Source organism: Emys orbicularis, chromosome 4 (genome assembly GCF_028017835.1).
Source record: "Emys orbicularis isolate rEmyOrb1 chromosome 4, rEmyOrb1.hap1, whole genome shotgun sequence".
In the NCBI taxonomy this organism is placed as follows: Eukaryota; Metazoa; Chordata; order Testudines; family Emydidae; genus Emys; species Emys orbicularis.
In genome coordinates this window covers 142544271-142561215 of record NC_088686.1, presented here as the reverse complement: position 1 = coordinate 142561215, position 16945 = coordinate 142544271, and the positions used below count along the sequence as shown (strand labels likewise).

At 54.0% G+C, this 16945-nt stretch overlaps 1 pseudogene; it reads right to left on the bottom strand.

Annotated features, from left to right (window-relative positions):
- LOC135877198 (voltage-dependent L-type calcium channel subunit alpha-1S-like) overlaps positions 1 to 16945 on the bottom strand; it is a 98405-nt pseudogene that overhangs the window by 47660 nt on the left and 33800 nt on the right.

Genomic DNA, 16945 nt, shown 5'->3' with positions numbered 1-16945 from the left:
CCACCCTTTTGGCAGCGGTGGGCTCCAAAGGCGGCAGGCCGTCTGTTTGGGGAGGCTTAGCCCCCTCTGGCCTCTTATACCCACCACCCATGCCTGGGGGCTGCCATCTTCTGCTCCTGCTTTTAATGATGAGTGAAGAAGGCCTGAAAGAGCTTTTCCAGGTCGTTCCATAAAACACAAGACAGTCCCAGGCTTAGGGTTGCCAACTTTCTACTCACACAAAACTGAACAGCCCTGCCCTGCCTCCCAGGCCCCGCTCCCCGCTCACTCCCTCTGTCACTCGCTCTCCCCACCCTTACTCACTCCCTCATTTCCACCAGGCTGGGGCAGGGGGTTGGGATGCGTGAGGGGGTGAGGGCTCCGGCTGGGGATGCGGGTTCTGGGGTGGGGCCAAAAATGAGGGGTTTGAGGTATAGGAGGGGCTCCGGGCTGGGGGATGGAGCCGAGGGGTTCGGAGTATGGGAGGGGGTTCCGGGCTGAGGCAGGGGACTGGGGGGTGGGAGGGGGTACGGGCTCTGGGCTGGGGGTGTGTGTTCCGGAGTGGGGCCAGAAATGAGGGGTTCAGGGTGCGTGAGAGGGCTCCGGGCTGGGGCAGGGGGTTGGGGGGTGGAGGTACAGACTCTGGGGTGGGGCTGGGGATGAGGGGTTTGGGGTGTGGGAGGGTGCTCCGAGCCAAGGGCGTGAGGGGGATCAGGGCTGGGGTAGGGGGTTGGGGCGTGGGAGGGGGTCAGGGGTGCAGGTTCTGGGCGGCGGTTACCTCAAGCAGCTCCCGGAAGCAGTGGCTTGTCCTCCCTCTGGCTCCTATGCGGAGGCGCCGCCAGGTGGCTCTGCGCGCTGCCCTGTCCGCAGGCACCCCCCCTGCAGCTTCCATTGGCTGTAGTTTCTGGCCAATGGGAGCTGCAGAGCTGGCACTTGGGGCGGGGACAGCGTACGGAGCCCCCTGGCTGCCCCTACACATAGGAGCCAAAGGGGGGACATGCTCCTGCTTCCAGAAGCCGCGGCTGACTTATCCCTGCTGTGCCGCTGACCGGACTTTTAATGGCCTGGTCAGTGGTGCTGACCGGAGCCACCAGGGTCCCTTTTCGACCAGGCGTTCCGGTCAAAACCCGGACACCTGGCCACCCTGCTAGTGCCTTAACCGTTGGCCTGGCCTTCCTCTGGCTTACGAGCCCAACTCCTCCTTGGTCCTGGCCATTCAACACTCCCCTCGGCTCTCTGCCCCCTAGAGCAAACTGCCCTGTGCTGCAGGCTTTGCTCTGCATAGAGACCCACGCCTGGGCTCCTCTGCTCAGCAGACTCCCGGGAACAGGCTGTGAGCACAAGAGACCAGGACTGGTTCCTCACCTTCCCCACCAGTCCCACCTCAGGCAATGACACCCCCAGTCACTGCGCTCTGGCTGCGATGTACATGCAGTGACGACAGGGGGCGCCTACCTGCATTCCTCTTCTGTCATCTTGGCCGGATCTGTACAGCTGCTAAACTTCCCCTAGGTTTAAGCAGAGAGCAGAAGAATCAGGGATTGTACTGTGAACTGCAGGGGGCCTGACTGATAGACCTGGGGAGCAAGGACAAGGGCGGCTGCTGGCAACTGCAGTACATCCTGACATGACCCCACGGCTTGGCCCTGACCCAGGGGGCAGCGTCTCCACAGCCCATTCCAGCCTGAAAGGGGGCTGGTTAGTGCCGGCCGTGAGCGTCTGGGCCCTACCCCAGCTGGGCCTTTCCTTAGAGGTGGTTAGAGCCCAGCCAGATGTGCCAGCCCTCAACTCTCCCTGCGCAGTCAGCAGCACCAACAACCCCTAGGAGCCCTGCAGGGCCCGAAGGCCAGACCACTGCTGCAGCAACCCATAGCACTTCTAGCCAAAGAGTCACGTCAACCTCATCCATTCGCACAACAGCGCAAGCGCAGACCTGCCTGCAGTGCCACGGGTGGTCAGGAGGAAACACCTGTGATCCTGCAACACGGTGGGGAGCTGGAGCGGGCGGGGGAAACCGAGTCACAGGTGGGGAAGGGACTGGCCCAAGGCTACCTGGCTGGTCAGCACGAAAGCTGTGAAGAGACCCCCAAATTGGCTGACTCCCACTGGGCCATGGGGCTGCCTTGCTTGGGCACAGATTATGCATACACTGCCCTGTTCTGCTTGCAGCGTGCTGGTACCCCAAGGGGATGGCCGGGGATGGTCCTCGGCCTCCCTCTGAATTTCTGACATGGGAGAATCCCCTCTCTTAAAAGAAACGAAGGGGAGCCACTTCCTGGCACTTCCCTGAGCTCAGCTCCACCCCAGCTCTCCCCAGGACAGGGAGGGTTGGGGGATACCAGCACTGGGTTCTGGCCGGGAGGGGCTCTCACCTTGAAGAGCTGCACCCCGATGCAGGCGAACATGAACTGCAGCAGGGTGGTAACAATCACAATGTTGCCGATGGTCTTGATGGCCACGAACACGCACTGGACTACGTGCTAGAGAGAGAGAGAGGCCAATGCAGAGATGGGCCAGGCCTGCAGCACCACGACCTGCTGTGGGTATCGGCCGTGCCCGTGTGCAGGGGAAGGGGCCATCCCAGACACGGACGGGGGACACAGCACCACACCGGTGTGCCGGGGACGCGGCCGTCCCAGACACGGATGGGGGACCCAGCACCACACCAGGGGAAGCGGCCATCCCAGACACGGACGGGGGACCCAGCACCACACTGGTGTGCAGGGGAAACGGCTGTTCCAGATGCAGCCAGGGGACCTAGTACAAAACCAGTGGGTTGCCTCCCAGCTGCCCACAGACACCTAACAAAACAGCCGGGTGAGAGTGAAATCAGGTGGCCTGAGCCCTGGGACGTGCAGTCCTGGGATCCTGCTCAGATGGCCCATGATCTGGCAGGCCCTGGATTCCTGTGGCAGATCTGAGGGGGGCCGTGTCCACCCCCTATGGAGGGCCCTTGTCCCCGCCTTGCTCTCACCTTCAGCCCCTTCGCTCTGTTAATGGCCCGCAGTGGCCACAGGACTCTCAGCACCCTCAGGATTTTCACCACGGAGATGGCGCTGGACCTGGGGAGGGCGGGGGGAGACGGGGTGACTCAGCCAGCTTGGGGTCTGGCCAGACAAATCAGCTCCTCACACGCCGTCAGGAGCCAAACCGGCCTGCAGCGATGCATCGGGGGAGAGCCAACACCTGTGCCCCTCCAACATGGGCAGGGGAGCTGTACCTGCCAGGGACAGGAGGGGACAGACTGGGGGGACAGACAGGGGAGGACGGGGCATGCTGGAGGGGGCAGGCTGGGGGACATGCTTGGAGGGCAGGCCGGGGGTTGCAGAGCAGCAGGGGCAGGAGGGGGCAGGCTGGGGGGCAGGCTGGCGGTGTGCTGCAGGGGACAGGCTGGGGGGTGTGGAGTGGCAGGGGCAGGAGGGGGTAGTCTGTGGGGCATGCTTGGGGGGCAGGCCGGGAGGTACAGAGCAGGAAGGGGCATGCTGGGGGGGCCGGCTGGCGGTGTGCTGCAGGGGGCAGGCTGGGGGGTGCGGAGCGGGAGGGGGCGCGCTGGGGGGCAGGCTGGCGGTGTGCTGCAGGGGGCAGGCCGGGGGGTGCAGAGCGGCAGGGGCAGGAGGACAGGCCGGGAGCATGCTCTGGCGGGGCCAGGCTGTCATGTGTTCTAGGAGGGAATTGCAATCCAGTTTGACAGAGCTCCCCAAGGGCAGCACTTCCAGGCGCTTCCCACCATTCCTGTAAGGGGCAGGCGGCTGCACAGTACATCAGTAGCAGAGTTGGGCCTAGCCCCCAGGATCGCTGACATCCCTGTCCTGAGCCCTAGCCCCTAGGCCACATTCCCACCCACTGTGAGGAACAGAACCCAGGAGTCCTGAAGGAACTTGGGGGAGGAGGAAGGCAATTCCAGATTGAAGTGGGTGCCTGCCCACAAAATCCTTGTGTATCCAATTCATGGCATAGCCTCTCCTCCCCATTCTCAGGGGTTGTTTATTTCCTTACTCCCAACAGCGTGGCTGGATGACTTAGTGGCACTGAATAGTGTATGAATGCTAATGCAAGGGGAATCAACCAACTCACATGCTTCTTGGCACAGGCTGATTGTCACAGGGATCAGGAGGGAATTACTCCCCACCCTTCATCTACAGCCCTGCATCTGCCCAGGTGCATCCTTACCATCTGCAGCATCAGTTACTGGTCATTGCTGGAGGTGAGATACTAGGCTAGACAGACCAATGGCCTATCCCATCCTACGTCTCTATTGCCAACGTAGATGACAGCACAGCAGATGGCCCTATCCTCTGCTGAACAGGCAGACCTGTTGCTACAACGGGTGCTTACTCAATTCCCATGGAGATGAGGGAGACAGCAACCACCAGCAGATCCAGGATGTTGAAGTAGTTCCGGCAGAAGGACCCCTTGTGAAGGAATGCACCGTATGCGGTCATCTGAAGGGGAGCAGAGGGGAGTTAATGGGAACGGGGCAGATCACCTCTGATCCTCTTTCTTTTTAGTGACTGCTGCTCATGAAAGAAGCCAGATTGGAGCCCTGGACACTTAAGTCCTCTCTAGTTCCACAGAATAGGCACAGTAAAGGAAGCTTATCATGTACCACCGAGCCAGCGAGCCTCAGCCCCACCCCACAGGAGTCTCTCCAGGGAGTTCATTCTCCACAGCCCGTTCTTGGCCCAGCTGCCAATTGTGACGGTGCTTTTCTCACGCAGACACCTGTGGCCTAGGAACTGGGCTGACAGCCACTAAACAAATGCTTCCCTGGGCGCCCAACCGGCCACAGTAGAGCACGGCCCGCAGGGCCTTCTCTGACTGCTCCGTCTAGGGCAGGACTCAGGAGCGGAGCTGGTCAAAACTCGGCATTTCTGTTTCGGGGGAAATTTCGACACATCATCATTTGGTTTTGGTCCCGATTGGAACAAAAAAACTATTTTCAAAATATCGCATGAAATGGAAGTTTTGAAAAATGTTGGTTCTGGAACACTGAAATTTTGTTTTGTTTTATTTTCTTTTATTTTCTTTCTTTTTATTGTTTGTTTAATATTTTTATTTTTCTATTATTTAATGACATGCCTGTGGCATACACTACTACTACTGGTGTCGTAAAATGACATAATCGTTTAATTATTCTATTGATTTTATTTTAAATATTTAATAACGGGTGCTTCAGTCTAGCAGAGAAAGGCATAATATAGTCCCATGGCTGGAAGTTGAAACTAGACAAATTCAGACTGGAAAGAAGGTGTAAATTGTTTACAGTGAAGGTAATTAATCATTGGAGCAATTTACCCAGGGACGTGGTGGAGACTCCACCACTGACAATTTTTAAATCAAGAGGGGATGTTTTTCTAAAGGCATTCTCTAGGTTCTATGGTCTGTGTCACATAGTAGGTCAAACCAGATGATCGTAATGGTCCCTTCTGGCCTTGGAATGGATTAATCTGTGCATTTTTAAAACAGTTAAGGGCAGCTGCTACTTAGCACTGATTGAAACATCTTCTCTTCTCTTCTAGGTCAAAACATCTGCTGTTTGCATTGTAACTCCAGTGTCAAACTATTTCATTACAACACAAACAGGAGACATTTTGATCTAAAAGAAAAGCGAAGCTGTTTCAATCCATGCTAAGTGGCAGCTGCCCTTAATAAGTTTTAAAATAAACGATATTAAAATAATATTTCTACTAGGGCTGTCAAGCGATTAAAAAAATTAATCGCGATTAAAAAAAATAATATTGATTAATCTTGCTGTTAAACAATAGAATACCATTTGTTTAAATATTTTTGGATGTTTTCTACATTTTCAAATATATTGATTTCAATTACAACACAGAATACAAAGTGTACAGCGCTCACTTTATATTTATTTTTGATTACAAATACTTGCACTGTAAAAAACAAATGAAATAGTATTTTTCAATTCACCCAATACAAGTACTGTAGTGCAATCTCTTTATCATGAAAGTTGAACTTAAAAATGTAGAATTATGTACAAAAAATAACTGCATTCAAACATAAAACAATGTAAAACTTTAGAGCCTACAAGTCCACTCAGTCCTATTTCTTGTTCAGCCAATCGCTCAGACAAACAAGTTTGTTTACATTTGCAGGAGATAATGCTGCCCGCTTCTTATTTACAATATCACCTGAAAGTGAGAACAGGTGTTCTCATGGCACTGTTGTAGCCGGCGTCACTAGTTATTTACATGCCAGATGCGCTAAAGATTCATATGTCCCTTCATGCTTCATCCACCATTCCAGAGGACATGCGTCCGTGCTGATGACGGGTTCTGATTGATAACAATCCAAAGCAGTGCGGACCGATGCATGTTCATTTTCATAATCTGAGTCAGATGCCACTAGCAGAAGGTTGATTTTCTTTTTTGGTGGTTCGGGTTCTGTAGTTTTTGCATCAGAATATTGCACTTTTAAGACTTCCGAAAGCATGTGCCACACCTTGTCCCTCTCAGATTTTGGAAGGCACTTCAGATTCTTAAACCTTGGGTTGAGTGCTGTAGCTATCTTTAGAAATCTCACATGGTACCTTCTTTGCATTTTGTCAAATCTGCAGCAAAAGTGTTCTTAAAATGAACAACATGTGCTGGGTCATCATCTGAGACTGCTATAACATGATATATGGCAGAATGCGGGTAAAACAGAGCCAGAGACATACAGTTCTCCCCCAAGGAGTTCAGTCACAAATTTTATTAATGCATTATTTTTTTAACGAGCGTCATCAGCATGGAAGCCTGTCCTCTGGAATGGTGGCCGAAGCATGAAGGGGCATACGAATATTTAGCATATCTGGCACATAAATACTTTGTAATGCCAGCTACAAAAGTGCCATGTGAACGCCTGTTCTCACTTTCTGGTGACATTGTAAATAAGAAGCAGGCAGCAGTATCTCCCATCAATGTAAACAAACTTTAGAGACTGGGAATGGTTGGGTCATTACACTAATTGAATTTTTTTTCCCCATGTTAAGTTCTCCTCACACCTTCTATGGGTCATCTCGATTATCACTTCAAAGGTTTTTTTTCTTCTGCTGCTGATAGCTCATCTCAATCGATTGGCCTCTTACAGTTGGTATGCGTACTTCCACCTTTTCATGTTCTCTGTATGTATAAATATCTTCTGTCTGTGTGTTCCATTCTATGCAGCCGAAGAAGTGAGCTGTAGCCCACGAAAGCTTATGCTGAAATAAATTTGTTAGTCTCTAAGGTGCCACAAGTACTCCTGTTCTTTTTGCGGATACAGACTAACACGGCTGCTACTTTGAAACCTTTTTTGTCTTAGTGATTGGCTGAACAAGAAGTAGGATTGAGTGGACTTGTAGGCTCTAAAGCAGGGGTTCTCAAACTGGGGTTTGGGACCTCTCAGGGGGTCACAAGGTTATTACATGGGGGGTTGTGAGCTGTCAACCTCCATCCCAAACCCCGCTTTGCCTCCAGCATTTATAATGGTGTTAAATATATTAAAAAGTGTTCTTAATTTATAATGGGGGTCACACTCAGAAGCTTCCTATGTGAAAGGGGTCACCAGTAAAAAAGGTTTGAGAGCCACTGCTCTAAAGCAAGGGTGGCCAACCTGAGCCTGAGAAGGAGCCAGAATTTACCAATGTACATTGCCAAAGAGCCACAGTAATATGTCAGCAGCCCCCCATCAGCTCCCCCCCCACCTCCCGCCCACCAGCAGCCCCGCCGATCAGCGCCTCCCCCTCCCTCCCCGCACCTCCCAATCAGCTGTTTTGTGGCGTGCAGGAGGCTCTGGGGGGGGGGGGGAGGAACGAGGGCACGGCAGGCTCAGGGAAGGGCACGGGAAGGGGTGGAGTGGGACCAGGGCCTGTGGCAGAGCCAGGGGTAGAGCAGTGAGCACCCCCCGGGCACATTGGAAAGTTGGCGCCTGTAGCTCCAGCCCCGGAGTTGGTGCCTATACAAGGAGCCGCATATTAACCTCTGAAGAGCCGCATGTGGCTCCGGAGCCACAGGTTGGCCACCCCTGATCTAAAGTTTTGCATTGTTTTGTTTTTGAATGCAATTATGGAACCAAAAAAATCTACATTTGTAAGTTGCATTTTCACAATAAAGAGATTGCACTCCAGTACTTGTATGAGGTGAACTCAAAAATACTATTTCTTTTATTTATCATTTTTACAGTGCAAATATCTGTAATCAACAATAATATAAAGTGAGCACTGTACACTTTGTATTCTGTGTTGTAATTGAAATCAATATATTTGAAAATGTAGAAAAACATCCACAAATATTTAACAAATTTCAAGTGGCATTCTATCGATTAACAGTGCAATTAAAACTGCGACTAATCGTGATTTTTTTATTTAATCGCATGAGTTAACTGCGATTAATTGACAGCCCTAATTTCTATTATATTATGACATGTCACAGTAATAGGGCATATTATGGGCGTACATTAATGGCAGTTGCTAGTTCGTATTGATGGAAACCTATTATGCGCTGTTACTCCTGCCATGGTATGAAATAATGTAAACATGAAAAAAGAAAGGACATCAAATTCTAAACAACATTTTGAACATTTCCAAACCTCTTTTTTTTGGCAGGAATTTTTGTCAGAATCAACACAATTTCATGACAAATTTCAGTTTTGGAGAAACTAACGAAAAACGTTTGAGGAAAATGTTCTGACCAGCTGTACGGAGGTGGCCGTCCTAGTGGTAACAGTAAGTGGCACAGGCTGGCCAGCGAAACCCCAGTGTCTGTCTGTGTGCAGCAGCCTCAATCAAAGATTCCCCATTCACTGCAGCCACTGCTGACGCCTGCCTCTGCTCTGCCCCGATCAGCAGCTCCCCTCACGGCATCACCCCATTATGCACCGTCTCCAGAAAGATGGGGTGTGACTCACCTTCAGGACTATTTCAACTGTGAACACGGAGGTGAAGACGATGTCAAAATATCCCAGAACCTGAAGATAAAAATCAGGCAGAGGTTTTGGTAACTCAGGAGACCAGATATTATTTGAACGTCCTACAACCGGGAGCTTTGGCAGACAGACGGCACACTGCCCGCTGAATGGAAACTGCACACCTGGTGCTAATAATAAATACAACAATAATACATACATGCTTTGCACTGTGACTGCTTCTTTCACGCCAGCATCTTTACGACACTAATGAATTAAGCCTCCCAGCCCCCACAGCAGTCAGGAAAGGATTATCCTTGGCAGAGCACAGCAGTCCAAGGGTTAGAGCCCGGGAGCCAGGATTCCTAGCTACTGTTCCCATCTTTGGGAGGGGAGAGTGTTCATAGAATCATAGAAGATTAGGGTTGGAAGGGACCTCAGGAGGTCATCAATTCCAACCCCCTGCTCAGAGCAGGAACAACCCCAACTAAATCATCCCAGACAGGGCTGTGTCGAGCCGGAACTTAAAAACCACTAAGGATGGAGATTCCACCACCTCCCTAGGGAACCCATTCCAGTGCTTCACCACCCTCCTAGTGAAATAGGTTTTCCTAATATCCAACCTAGACCTCTCCCACTGCAACTTGAGACCATTACTCCTTGTTCTGTCATCTGCCACCACTGAGAACAGCCGAGCTTCATCCTCTTTGGAACCCCTGTTCAGGTAGTTGAAGGCTGCTATCAAATCCCCTCTCACTCTTCTCTTCTGCAGACTAAATAAGCCCAGTTCCCTCAGCCTCTCCTCGTAAGTCATGTGCCCCAACCCCCCGATCATTTTCATTGCCCTCCGCTGGACTCTCTCCAATTTGTCCACATCCTTTTTGTAGTGGGGGGCCCAAAACTGGACACAGTACTCCAGATGTGGCCTCGCCAGTCAGTGTTCTAGTGGTTAATGCTGGCGATTTAGGGTCAGGACTCCTGGGTTCAATTCCTGGTTCTGGGAAAGGACCATGGCCTAAGGTGTCAGGATTCCTGGGTTCTTTTCCCAGCTCTGTAAGCATCTAGCTGGGTGACCTTGGGCAAGTAATTTCCCCTCTCTGGGCCTCAGTTTCCCTATGTGTAAAACGAGGTTAGTGACAGTGCTTTGGGGTCCTCAGATGAAAGGCTCTGTACATTCACAGTATTACAATCCAAGACCATTTAAAGGTGGGGAATCTGAGGCACAGAGTGATGTTAAGTGACTTGCCAGTGATCACACAGGCAGTTAGTGGCAGTGGTAGGGGCAGAAGCCAGGAGTCCTGATTCCAGTTTTTTAGAGCAGTCCCATTTTACCTCAGCTGTGTGCCCCACGCTGCTGAGGTTTCCACGGAAACCTGAGCCAGCAGTCCAGTGATCGAGGGGCCCACCAATGGCTCAGGCCCCTGCAATGGCAGGGATTTGTTTTATTGAGACATACCCAGCGGGTCCTTGCAAGTGATCTGTGCCCCAGAGGAAGGCAAAACCAGCCAGCCCCAAGATGCCAGCCGGTGTGACCTGGGGGGAAACTCCTTCCTGACCCCAAATATGGTGATCGGTTGGACCCTGAGCACGTGAGCAAGAACCAGCCAGCCGAGCGCCTGAGAGCACGAATGCTCGGTGCCACCTCTGCACCCTGCTCAATGGCCCACCTCCAGCCGTGGAGTTCTGATGAATAACTCCATCCACACTTGTGGGGTCTCCGAGTGCTTCACAGGGCAATGGACTGCTCTGCGGGCATCCCTACCGCTCCCTGCACCACAGGGGCCGAGCAGATCCCAGCGGGGAACGAATGTAACCTCACAGGGCAGCTTTATCATCCCTCTGCTACAGACTGGGATGGTGAGGCACAGAGAGGAAGTGACTTGCCCAGGGCCACAAAGTAAAGTTAGTGCCAGGCCAGGAATGAGAACCCAGAATCCCCTGCTGCAGCCCTGGAACAGGTTTCCCTTCCAGAGCCAGGAAAAGAACCAAGGACTCCTGATTCCTCATCCCCTGCACTAAACTCTCCTTGGGCACAAGGCAATAGCCTGGCAAGCAGCTCCCCTGAAGCTGCACGTTTCTGGTGGCTCAAACTGCTTTCCCCAACAGCCCATCCTGGGAACCTTGTTCCTGAAGGACACAGGCCGGATGGGATCCTCAGCCGCCAGGGAGACGCTGCTGAGCAGGATGAAGTTGGTGAACCAGGTGGCGTTGACGATTCGGTGGCACAGCACTCGGATCCTGGGGAAGGGAGAGAGGGGAGGCAGGCAGTCAAAGCATTGTCAGCTCCAAGGGGCTGAGTGACAGCCCAGGTTAGAGCTTGGGGACTGGTGCAGCTGGGGAGATCCCTGCGTGAATCTCGGGGGTGGCACCCCTCATTCTGTGTGCCCGGCATGCTTCTACCCTGGGACAGCTTGTGGGCACAGCTGGCTCCAGAGGCTGTAACAGCCCATTATAGTTAAAGGTGTTACTTTATAGCTCAGTCGGGAGGTTCCAGGTTCTATCCTCGCTGATCACTGCTGGGTTTCTGACAGATGGGAGGAGAAGCAGCACCTACTTGTTGGTTGGGCTGAAGATGAAGAAGGCACTGGCTTTGGGCATGGGTACTGCTTTCTCCTTGAGCTGCAGCTCTGCCAGGGGGCGTGGCCGAGGGCTCAGGGGGATTTCGGGCTCATCTTCCTCATCGTCACCTGTGGAGCAGCCAGAGGGAGGGAAACATAGTCAGTCACTTTGAGCTCGCATGTTGGGGTCATTCACTTAGCAGCAGCCAAAAAAAAAAAAAAAAAAACTTAGCAGAAGCTGAAACTTAGAGGTAGAGAAGGATCACTTGGCCCCTCCCCATCCTGGGCAGCCAATGAGGGATTGTTTCCTTAACCATCCGGAGTTGGGGATGATGAGACCCCCGTGGTCCAACTGCAGGATGAGTCAGCAGAACAGCTCTGACCCTCCATGCAGGGATCAGGAACCTGACATCTGGCCATGTTTCCTTTTATGCTGGGCAGAGAGATTGTGGCCACCACAGTTAGATGAAGGGCTGTGGCTCCCCTCGCACCCCACAGCCCCTGGGGGTACTCACACTCCCGCTGTGGAGCAAGATGCTGCTTGCCATTAGAGACCCATAGGACAAAACCCTGGGGTATCCCCCGACGTCCTGACTTCAAATCCTCCTGGCCAAACCCAGCTCCCATTGTTCTCAGTGTGTGTGTGGGGATCCCCCATTTTATGTCTCCTAGTGCGCTCCCTAGTGGCCAGCAGGACTCACCCGTCAGTGAGGCAAGTAACACCCCACAAGCAATGGAAGAGGCATGTGCAGAGTCTGGTATCCTCCCCAGAGAGACGTAGAACTCCCTGATCACGCCCCTACCCTCATACACAGACCAAGTGCTGCAGAGAACTGCACAGAGTTTATTCCAGCTCGGCGTCTGCTGGAAACAAACCATGTGGCTTTCTGCATCGTAATAAGCCACTAGCTGAGCTGCACTCTTGGGACCAGAGCCCTCCAATGGGATTTCTCTCTGCAAGCCACCCCAACCCTTTCCATCGCTCCCTCAATCTCTCCGGCTGGAGGCAAGGATCAAGCCAGAGCCTTACCTGGGAAGTCAGCAGAAGGGTAGGGGTTTTTGATCTCATTCACGTTTGATTCAAACTCGTCCACTTTTAACTGAGAAGGAGAGAGAGAGGCGACTAGCTGAGCATCCCAGAAACACCACCCATGGCACTGCCAGGGCTCTGCGTGCCAGCCTTCCCCAGGCCAGCGGGACAATGCTGCAGGCGAGAGGCAGGGAGAGCTCCCCCGATCTCCCATTGGGGCAGGAGCCATCTGTTTGTTCTGTGTTTGTACAGTGCCTGGCACAATGGGGCTCTGACCCACGATGGAGGCTCCTAGGCAGAGGCGGATTAAGGTTCCCTGGGGCCTTGGGCCAGAGCAAGTGGGGGGCCCCTCCCCACCCCTTCCGCCTGTGGCCCCACCCACAGCCCCACCCCTTTCTGCCCCTTCCCCTGGGGCCCGCCCCTGTTCCACCCAGGGTCCTCCTCATTCTGCCCCCCCACTGCAGCCCCACAACCCCTTTTGCTCCTTTCTGCCCCCCCCACTGCGCCCCAAGACCAAGAAGCTCTGTCCCGTGCCACGGCAGGGTGTGAGAGCTCCTTCAGTCCCAGGATCTGGATGCTGAGGCTTCCCCCGCCACCCCCGTGCTTCTCTGTGGGACCAGGGTCTGGCTGCTGTGGAGGGGGCTTCCCCTGCCCAACACTTCTGCCACGGAACAGGGTCAGTGCGTGGGGGCTTTCCAGCCTCACCCGCCCGGCGGCCGCAGCTCCAGGCTTTCGCTGCCGCCGGCAGATTTTTTCCGGGGGCCCCCCAGTTGGCTGGGGCCCCGGGCCCAGTGACTAATCTGCCACTGCTCCTAGGCGCTACCATAATAGAAATAATTAATAATAAACAACACGAGGCAGGGGAGCCAGGATCACTGGCCAGTTGGACAAGGGCCTCTGATGGGCCCTACATGTGTGTGTGTCTGTGAACACGTGTGTGTAGAAAGATCTTGAGTGGAAACTCCACCGAGACAGTCCTTTGATACAGGACCTTTGATCCTGGGCCTGTACCCACTGAGTCCCACTCCCCGTCCCCCCGCCACGCGTTTTGGGGGGGGGCAGGAAAAGCAGGCTCGCTCGTCAGAGGAATGATCCGGGCCTACAGGGCATACAGAATGGATGTCTTGCTACAAGTCTCTGGAGATGCGTCTGCTGAAGCTCAGGATTTTGTCCCCAGTCATTCGGTGGGCCCTGGGGAAATCTCCCTCCCTCCCCCCATGGCCATCCACCTTTCATGCACGACAGGACAAATAATGGGAAGACATTACTGCTCGGTACCGTACTCCTCAACTGCCGGGGAAAGTTCCCCTAGACATTTGTTCAGACGAGCTCAGAGGGGTCGCGGCACTGACCTTGGCTGTGGTGGGGATTCCTTCAGCCTTGGCTTTCTGTCCAGCTTCTTGGCCAGCAGGAGCTGTTCCTCCTCAGATTTCTCTGGGTAACTTCTGGACGGGGGAACCGAAAAGGAGAGGTGAGGAGTGAGGCCATGGCAGAGACGCAATGAATGCTGCTGAGATGATGCCCAAGACCAGCAGCTCACACTGATTTGCAAGCCCTGGGCCCTTGGGGGTTCCCGCTTTTAAGCAGCAGAGAGCAGCACCGACCTGGACATTTTCCTCCGCTTCTTCTCCTCGGCTTTGGCTTTCTGGGCCAACGTCAGGCTCTCGGCCTCGGCCAGATTGTCCACAGCGATGGCCAGGAAGACATTGAGCAGGATATCTGAGAGGGGGTGGGGCTAAGGAGCTTAGGGAGCATGCTCATATGTAAGGAATGAGTCCCTTCCATGGCCCAGGCTTAGCGAGAGCCTGTGTGGTGACACTAAGCAATGTACGCAGGCAGCTGGAGAGAACCCCAGGTTCAGCAACGAGCCCTCTGTGTACCCATGACAGCTGCCTCTTGGCTGTCACCAGTGAATCTCTGTTGGTGTTCAGTGGGATCCAAAGCCATGAGACCAAGAGAGCTACCCAACTGATTTTTTCATCCCTTTTAACCCCCACTCCTGTTTCACCATTTCCCTCACTCCTGGTACTATGATGTCTGAACATACCATACCCAGCCCCATAGCCCTTCCCCGATGTGTACTTGAACCTAGATGTGACTGTGCTGGATAAGACAAGAAAACGCCCAGCTGTTACTCCCCAACTGACTAGAAAGAGGATACAGTTCCCGCAGACAAGGAGGATGATGAAGTAAATGCATACCAGCACACCGGGGAAGGAGGGCCCTTTATAAGCCACGATCCCATTGTACATGATTGAATTCCAGTCTTCTCCGGTCAGGATCTGGGAGACGGGGTGAGTGAAAGAACAGGTCAGGTAGAACCATTCCACTGGACCAGAAAGAACAGAACCCAGGAGTCCTGACTGCTTGTTCCCTGCTCTAACCACTAAGTCACACTGTCCCCCAGAGCCCAGGTATCCTGACTTCAGCCCCTCCTCTATGCGTTAGACCAGCGGGATTGATGCCCTCTGCACCCCATGCCCCGTACCTGGAAGACACTGATGAGCGCCTGGGGGAAGTTATCGAAGGTGCTGCGCCGCACCTCCATGTCTTCAAAGTCGAACTTCCCGCCGAAGAGCTGCATCCCCAGCAGGGAGAAGATGATGATGAAGAGGAAGAGGAGGAGGAGCAGGGAGGCGATGGAGCGGACCGAGTTTAGCAGGGATGCCACCAGGTTGCTCAGAGAGGTCCAGTACCTAGCGTGAGGAGAGGCACACAGGCTGCTTACGTCGAGGGGCGCCGCTGGGGCGCACAAGCAGAAATGGGGGGCAGGGTGATGAGGGGAATGCCCTGCTCAGTTCGAGGGGGACACTCCATCATCTCATCTCCGCTTGGCCAAATGTCTCCCGTGTGGTCATGGGACCAGGTGTTAGACAGGAGATGATAAGAATAATGCCTAGCTCTTCTGTGGAGTTTTTCATCAGTAGATCTCAAAGTGCTTTGCAAAGGAGGCCAGATTCCTTGTCCCCATCTCACAAGTGGGGAAACTGAGGCACTGGGCAGGGACATGACTTGCCCCAGGTCCCCTAGCAGGCCAGTGGCAGAGCTGGGAGTAGAAGCCAGGTCTCCTGATTCCCATTCAAGTGTGCTCTCCATTAGGAAACACATCCTAGTACTCAGTTCCTGGCTTCGCCACAGATGTCTTGTGCAACCATGGGCCTGGCACTTAGCCCCTCCGTGCCTCCGTTCCCCATGCATGAAACAGGAATAAGGATGCTGCCCTGCCGCACAGGGGGCGTGAGGAGGAATCCGTTGCTCTGATGTTATGGTGATGACGGCAGATAAGTACCTATCTAGATAGATCTGGGGAGCCAGGTGAACCCCATGCCCAGCTTCCCCCCATTTTCATTATTGCCACCAAATATCCCAACCTAGGGAAGTGAGGTTCATGAATCCGGTGGCATTCTCAGCTCCCAGCTCTGTTGTGTCTCCGGGACCCCTCTGGCAGAGCGGGCTCCTGCTCCTGCTCCGGGTAGCTGGGAGGAGCCTCACTGGGTCCCAAAGGACAGGCTGAGCTGCTGGTTTGTCTCGTGGCAGGAGGGCTCAGACCCTGCACTCTCCACGCCCTCCTTCCAGCAGGGCCGCAGGTAACTACTCAGAGTGTGGTTTGCCCCACCACGCACAGGACAGCCTGATCAGCTGGGGGCTGATAGCGGTGAGTCAGTGTCAGATTAGAGCCCCAGAGTTCTGTGTCCCAGCCCCCCACCTCCCCTGCTCTGATCCACTAGACCCCCCTCCCCTCCCAGAGCCAGGGAGAGAACCCAGGAGTCCTGGCTCCCCGCCCCCTGCTTTGATCCACTAGACCCCCCTCCCCTCCCCTCCCCTCCCAGAGCCAGGGAGAGAACCCAGGAGTCCTGGCTCCCCGCCCCCTGCTTTGACCCACTAGACCCCACTCCCCTCCCAGAGCTGGAAACAGAACCCAGGAGTCCTGACTCCCAGCCTCCCTGCTCTAACCACTAGACCCCACCCCCCTTCTGTGGCTGGGATAGAACCCAGGAGTCCTGACTCCTAAGCCCTTGCTATAACCACTAGACCCCACTCCCCTCCCAGAGTTGTAAACAGACACTAGGTATCCTGACCCTGGCCACACAGAGGCCAGAGAACTCACCAGTTCCCCTTCCTCAGCCTCTGGCAGCTCATAGTTGTAGTCATGCCTGAGGCCTCAGAAGGGGTAAGGACAGCCCAGCCTCCCAGTGCAAGCCCCCCTGCCTGTACTGCCTGACCCCAGGCCCTGGGGAGAGGTGCCCCCACCTGGTTATCTTGAAGATCCTCAGCAGGCGAATGCACCGCAGGACGGAGATGCCCAGGGGTGACATGACGTTGATCTCCACCAGGATAATCTCCAGGATGCCGACGCACACCACGAAGCAGTCGAAGCGGTTGAAGAGGGACATGAAGTACTGGCGCAGGCCCAGCGCGTACATCTTCAGCAGCATCTCGGCCGCAAAGAGCGCCAGCAGCACCCAGTTGGCGCTGTCTGCAAGCAGCGAACCCAGCC